Source organism: Micropterus dolomieu, linkage group LG12 (genome assembly GCF_021292245.1).
Source record: "Micropterus dolomieu isolate WLL.071019.BEF.003 ecotype Adirondacks linkage group LG12, ASM2129224v1, whole genome shotgun sequence".
NCBI classification, from domain to species: Eukaryota; Metazoa; Chordata; class Actinopteri; order Centrarchiformes; family Centrarchidae; genus Micropterus; species Micropterus dolomieu.
In genome coordinates this window covers 38,286,918-38,294,399 of record NC_060161.1, presented here as the reverse complement: position 1 = coordinate 38,294,399, position 7,482 = coordinate 38,286,918, and the positions used below count along the sequence as shown (strand labels likewise).

Genomic DNA, 7,482 nt, shown 5'->3' with positions numbered 1-7,482 from the left:
CTCTGTGAACAGCCAGCCTCTTTAGCAATGACCTTTTGTGTCTTGCCCTCCTTGTGCAAGGTGTCAATGGTCGTCTTTTGGACAGCCGTCAAGTCAGCAGTCTTCCCCATGATTGTGTAGCCTACAGAACTAGACTGAGAGACCATTTAAAGGCCTTTGCAGGTGTTTTGAGGTAATTAGCTGATTAGAGTGTGACACCAGGTGTCTTCAATATTGAACCTTTTCACAATATTCTAATTTTCTGAGATACTGATTTTGGGGTTTTCATTAGTTGTCAGTTATAATCATCAAAATTAAAAGGAATGAACACTTGAAATATATCAGTCTGTGTGGAATGAATGTATACATTATACAAGTTTCACTTTTGAATGGAATTACTGAAGTAGATCAACTTTTTGATGATATTCTAATTATATGACCAGCACCTGTATAGTTAAAGCAGCCTTTAGATGCAAAACCGGAACAGGATGAATAATCACAGAAGCAACTGGCACTTACATTGGCATATTATATTCATAGGTGTCAAACGCTAGGGACATTTTGTCCCCATCACTTTTTTTAAAGCATAATTTGTTTAAAAAAAACAAACTGAGTCCGGCCAGACAGGTATGATGTGAACCAGTTCAGTGATGTGTTGATGATACCAATGGAGGCTAGACGGTCCAGGAGGATATTGTGAGAGACGGTATCAAAGGCAGCAGACAAATCGAGAAGGATGAGTATGGTAAGATGACCAGAATCAGCAGCCATTAGTAGGTCATCGGTGACCTTTATTAGGGCAGTTTCTGTGCTATGGAGAGGCCGAAAACCACATTGAAACTGTTTATAGAGGTTATGTTGATGAGATGATTATGGACCTGCGCAGCAATGTTTTTCTTTTCAAAGATTTTTGAGGTAAATGGCAGGTTGGAGATTGGTCTGAAATTGTTTAGGTCGTTGGGATTTGCACCAGGTTTCTTTAGTACGGGGTTAATAGCCGTAGTTTTGAGAGAGGAGGGGACATGAGCAGAAGTAAGAGAGGAGTGGATGATGGTAATTATAAGAGAGAAGAGGGAGGGTAGGCAGATTTTAACTAGGTGGGTAGGGAGAGGGTCAAGCTGGCAGGTGGAGGACTTGGATTTCCAGACTAGGTCAGATATTTCAGTGACAGTTGAGAGTAGGAAACTAGATAATAAAGTAGAGTGGGGCAGAGGTAGGTGGATAAAGTGCACTGTTATGTGAGGTGGGCAGCTGTTGATGGATGTTGTCAATTTTCAATCATGTGGACAAACAACGCATGCTCTGTCTGGAAAGACGGCATCATGTTAAAGTTAGCTAGCTGTACTGGAGAGATTTTCTACTGGCTATAAAACACAAACGGATGGCTGGCTTCATAAAAACATGGCAAAATCAACAACAGATAATATTCAACCAAAGAAATCTAGCTTAACTTTTACGTGCTCTTCAAGTAAGTTAGCACTGTTTTGTCCACGGACATTCACAGACACGTTACTTAAGGGGAAATCCTCCGTTGCTTTGAGGATTACTCATAATCCTTCCTGGACATTACCTGGAGACCTGGAGTGCTTGAAGTGGGGAAAAAATAGGTGCCAGTACAGTGATTGGTCGGTTCACGACAAGTGACATTGACGAGCTACATTCAGAACACTGCTGCTTGAAAGGCACCCAAGCTTCTCTTCTCCCTCGTCTCTCTCTGCCGACAGAGTTTAGCAGGCAGGTAAGATCAGGAACAGGTGAGTGTCACGTAGCGCCCAGAAAACCTGGGTGCTGGTACCGCATATTGGGGCATTCCGGCCCACTTCAAGCGCTGCTTGGAGAAAAGGAAAAAAAAGAAAAAAACTTATTGAAGTAACCAACCTCATTGGAGGGTCCTGAGTGGATGAAACGAGGCCAGAAACCAGAGGGGTCAGCAGCACCAGCTATGAGCAAACATCCCATAACTCAAACATTTAAAGAGGCATCACCCAATCGTTTGAGGCCGGAATGTGTATCATGTTCACCATCGTAGCTTAGAATGTTAGCATGCTAGCATGAGCTAATTAGCAGTGAGGCTTATGTCATTAGGTCTGCAGGTGTTTGGTCATAAAGTGTTGACTCCCAAGCACCCTTTGTCATTTCCCAAATTTCTGCCTCCTTGGTCCTCAATCTTCGAGCATGTGACCTGGAAATTAATCTTAGTGCGCCATCTTGAAGGACATCTCAATTCTTAAAATGCACATTGAGGAGTGAGGAGGCTTGTTGGAGGAGCTATAAGCGAGGATAAATCGGTGTATCCGTTGCGGAAGTTTTTTCAGCCGCTATGACGTTTAAAAGAGGTGTGACATGCAGCTGGACCAACCCATATATTCATGAGTTGTATAAGTTAAGCCTATTAAAAATAATTAAAACGTGTTCAAACTTTCAGCCCTTCACCATTTGTGTAGTGCCTCATAAAGCGCTGTTCTAACCGCATTCCTTACTGTCATTTCACTTTGATATCACTGATGTTATTGTTGAATGTGATGTGTGGATGGGCAGCAGGATTGTAAAAATGAACATTAAATAGCGGCTGGATGAAGCGCCTCCCCAATGACACAGTGGCAATTTATGCACGAGCCACAGCAACATAAATTACTAATTAAAAATCTCCTGACACGCTGACAGGATTGGTCAGGATCTGATGTTAATTTATGTTCTAAGTTCTTCTAAATATCCAAAAGCTCTGACACACAGTCCAGTTTCATACTGGATAACTGGAGTAAAGCAGCCGTCCTCCTGATCAATGCTGAGCTCCATCAGTCTAAACATGGATTATGGAAGGTGAAAGTTTAATTCTGTTTCCTCTGTCCTGTCAAGTTTATTACTGCAGGTTTTTTCTGTTTTGCCTTGTGATATTTGCTGTGACATTACTGCATGGATGGAAATATTTAACTGACTCACAGCAGCCTCTAATCATCAAAGTAATTTGTTAAGGAAAACACTCATAGTAGGCTACATCAATAACACACAAGAAACGATAAATAGTAAATAGTGAGAAATGCCATCACGGAGCCCAAAGTGACCCCTTCACAATGCTTGTTGTGTCCAACCAACTGTCCAAACCACAACATTAATAACAAACATTCAAATGAATGTTTTGAGTAGTAGAGTGTGGTGTGGAGGATTTATATTGTGTACCAGAAAACTTTCAATAAATAAAACATTATTAAAATAATAGTACAAACTGTTGGGTAGTTTAATTTATAACAAAACATCATATTTTATGAACCTTTCATGTGGTTGAGTGTAAATATTTTAATTTGTAAAGTAACTAGTAACTAAAACTGTCAGATAAATGTAGTGAAGTACAATATTTCCCTCTGAGATGTGGAGTAGAAGTAGAAAGTAAAGTACAAGTACCTGAGTGTTGTACTTGAGTACAGCAGTGGAGTAAATGCAGCTGTTGTGTTGTGATAGAGAATGAGTGCATCTGTTCACGCTGATTTCGATAGCAGATAGCTTATTATAATGTTCATTGGTATCAATCTTAATATTTATTCAGCAGTTCTCAGATGAAGCTCTTCCTTTATGGTTTTTATAATGTTGTTGGAACCAACAACTCATCCTGTTTCACATCAACACACTCAGAGCTGGATGGAAAACAAAGAGTTAACAGAGCCAGTCTATAAGCAGCTTCATGATCCTGGATATCCAGGACGGCCATTGTTAGATTTAGTGAGACCAGATCACCCAGACTCAGATAAACTGGCTTCAGGATTCAGGCCCCAGATGTGAGGGAGCAATAAAGATTTATTGCATTTCTGATTTGGATTCCACACACATGGAATCATTTTCATTTGCTGAATCATCATGAAGAGGTTCAGAGCCTCTGCTGCTGCTGTTATTGCCTTTTACACTTCTGGAGGAATATTAATATTAGAATTTCCACTTTTACTGTCCATCAGATCAGCCGACCAATCAACAAGCAGCCTGTTTCTGCCCGGTAACAGACGTCCTCATAGGATCCAGCTGGGGCTCCTCTCTCCTGAGGGGAACATCCTGGATGATGGAGGAGCTCGGTGGATCTCTGGGTCACATGCTGGAGGACGGAGGAAGCAGAATGACCCAGAGACAACATGCTGCCTGTGAGGACGTCCCAGCAGAGACACGGAGGGGAGGGTTACACCATCACTACACATCTGTGTCACATAAACATCACATGACACAGCAGACTTTCTACAACACTTCCTCACTGACATCAGCTTGTTGTGTGGAGACATTTGTCTGTCCAGCTTCCTGTTGGCTGTTTGACTCTAGTGTTAGCGGAAGGTGCTGACTGTGATCAGAGCTACAAGCTGCATTTCAGACACATGTTCTTCAACATTACAAAACATTTTTGTAACTGATGAGACCAAGATTAATCTCCAAATCGCCAAAGTGCTGGAAAGGCCAGAGTGTGGAGAAAGAAAGGAACTGCTTACAATCCGAAGCACAAGCTCATCTGTGAAGCATGGTGGAGGTGATGTCATGGATTAATATTTATTGATGATGTAACTGATGGTGGTAGCAGCAGAATTAATTCAGAAGTGTATAGAATCATTTTGTCTGCCAATTTACGGAGAAATGCATTGAAACTAATCGGGAAGTTTATCATGCAGCAGGACAATGACCCAAAGCACACTGCCAACAAAACAAAGGACTTCATCAGGGGGGAAAATGGAAGGTTTCAGACTGGCCAAGTCAATCTCCTGACCTTAATAGAGTCAACAGAGCATGCATTTCACCTCCTTAAGCACCCCTGAAACAAACAAGAACTGAAAGATGTTGCGGTAAAAGCCTGGAATAGCAAATTAAATCACAAATGAAGAATGCAACAGTTTGGTGATGTCGATGGGTCGCAGGCTTGAGGCAGTTATTGCAAGCAAGGGCTATGCCACCAAATATTAAATGTTATTTATTTTAAGATATTATTTGTTTCTTTACTTTTGCTCACCTAAGAATGCTGCGGTCTAATACAAACGGTGATTTGTCCTAAGTTGTTTAACACATCTAGATGTGAATACCAGGAACTATTGTCTTTTGATCCTAAACCCAAATGTCTTCTGTGAACAACAAAAACAAAGGAATTTGCCTTACCGTACTGTTGGAGTGGATTGTATGTGTGTTTGAGATTTCTTTCTGTTCCTAATATTTAAGCACTGAAATCTGTCTACTCCCACATTCCTGCACATAGTTTGTGGGTCTTCAGAATATATGTCAAATTCTGACTGGACCAAAATCTAAACACAGCAGCTTCCAGTATCTTCTAAATCCTGGTGTGGTGACGTGTGGTTTAACCATAGTCTGTATATTACTGGACAAAGCCAGCCCGCAGATTTGAATGGAGAGCAGTGAAGCCAGTTTTGGACCAATAAACTACTACTACAGGGCTACTTCCTGTTGGCACCAGTGTCTACTGTGCATGATCACGCAGCATAAGCGTGGTTTAATGACATCGAGCAACGGCAGAAGCACCGCAATTCTGGTAGCTGCACAGCTTCTCAGTGTGTTTGTCTAACTCATTTTTTCACTGTTTAATCAGCCCACCTACATCTGCCAAACACCAACGCAGCGTCACTGATGGCCGAATAGTGTTTTTAGATTCACAGAGAGTTTGTAATCTAAGTAATACAGTTAGATCTCTCAGGTGTGACGGGATGTCACAGGGTTTTGATGTAATTTTTGGGCCTACATGGAACCGTCCATGCAGGCTTTGGTCGGCTTCGCTGTTTCAACTGTATCTTACCCCCTTGGGTTTAACTTGACTCTTAATTTGTTGTCAGTGGTAATACGATCAGAACAGCTGATTTCAGGACCAATTGATGGCGGGAAACCAACTAACTAAACTTCATCTTCTGCCTGAAATCAAGGAGCCATTGTTTCAAAACGGCCTTAGCGACAGTAACTAAGGGGCGGGGCGAGACATCGCGAGAACACTCCGCGGGATCCCGCAGCGCTCCTGTGTCTCAGTCTCAAGAGCTCCGAGACCAGAATCCAGACTCAGTCCAGGACAACACGGTCCACCAGTCACAGCGGACATGCAGGACGATGGAGAACCAGAACCCGGACCGCAGGAGCCAAACAGCAGCCTCGTGCTCTGATAGCGCCGATGTTCAGGTCAGTGTTCATGACTTCATCACGAGACTAAAGACACGAGGAAGAGTCTCGAGGGTCCGTGTATCATCCGTTCATTCTGTTGTTAGAGATCAGAGCCTGAAAACCCGCTCCAGGGTTTGTGTTGACGTGGTTTGATTTCCAAAGTGTCTCCGTGATTCCTGTTTTCATCTTGAAGAGAGGAAGCTGAAAGAAAAACTCACGAGCGTTTCTCTTTTCTTTGTTCCGGGAGTTTCCCGCGCGGCGCATGCGCGGTGCAGCAAGCGTTGTGTCGGGAGCGCGCAGAACCAAAAATGAAGCAGTCATTATATTTACGTTGAAGGTTCGGGAGTTTATCACAAGTTCCAACAATGTAGGAGAAGAAAACAGTAGAAGGAGATGCCAAATAACAAGAAATAATGACAAAATTACAAATAAATTGGGATAATTCTGATTTATATTGTGTTTTTCTAAATGGAGGCGTTAAAAAAAAGCTATTAATCAGGGGAAAGATACCTCACTAGGCAGGGATGGACTAGGATATAAATTATTTAAAATTCTGGAGAAATGATAGAAGAAGTTCTATCCCTTATTTATAATGGAAAGAGTGCTATGTCTTCCTAAAATTGGAAACATGCTCTTATCATTCCAACTGTGAATGTCTTACAGACATTAGTAATAATAGTTCTTACATTAACCTATGTTTTATGCAAAATTATGGCGCGCATGATAACAGAGACTTAGATAGAAGCAGTTGTAGTAATGTTTCTGGACATTGAAAAAACCTATGACATGCTTTGGAAGGAGGGGTTGCTAAATGCATTTTATGATGCTGGAATCAGAGGAAGAATGTTAACTGGATTAAGATTTTTTTATGTAACAGGACAATTCAGGTGAGGATGGGAAGTGAATTATCAGGGGAGTATAAGTCCAGTTCTTATTGACCATATACAGTGAGGAAAATAAGTATTTGAACACCCTGCTATTTTGCAAGTTCTCCCACTTAGAAATCATGGAGGGGTCTGAAATTGTCATTGTAGTGTCACAATGTATGATTTTTTAACTATTTATTTGTATGATACAGCTGCAAATAAGTATTTGAACACCTGAGAAAATCAATGTTAATATTTGGTACAGTAGCCTTTGTTTGCAATTACAGAGGTCAAACGTTTCCTGTAGTTTTTCACCAGGTTTGCACACACTGCAGGAGGGATTTTGGCCCACTCCTCCACACAGATCTTCTCTAGATCAGTCAGGTTTCTGGGCTGTCGCTGAGAAACACGGAGTTTGAGCTCCCTCCAAAGATTCTCTATTGGGTTTAGGTCTGGAGACTGGCTAGGCCACGCCAGAACCTCGATATGCTTCTTACAGAGCCACTCCTTGGTTATCCTG

General features: G+C 41.8%; 1 protein-coding gene across 1 annotated transcript in view; it reads left to right on the top strand.

Annotated features, from left to right (window-relative positions):
• LOC123980185 (zinc finger protein 260-like) overlaps nucleotides 1-7,482 on the top strand; it is a 672,464-nt gene that overhangs the window by 603,415 nt on the left and 61,567 nt on the right. The window lies entirely within an intron of this gene.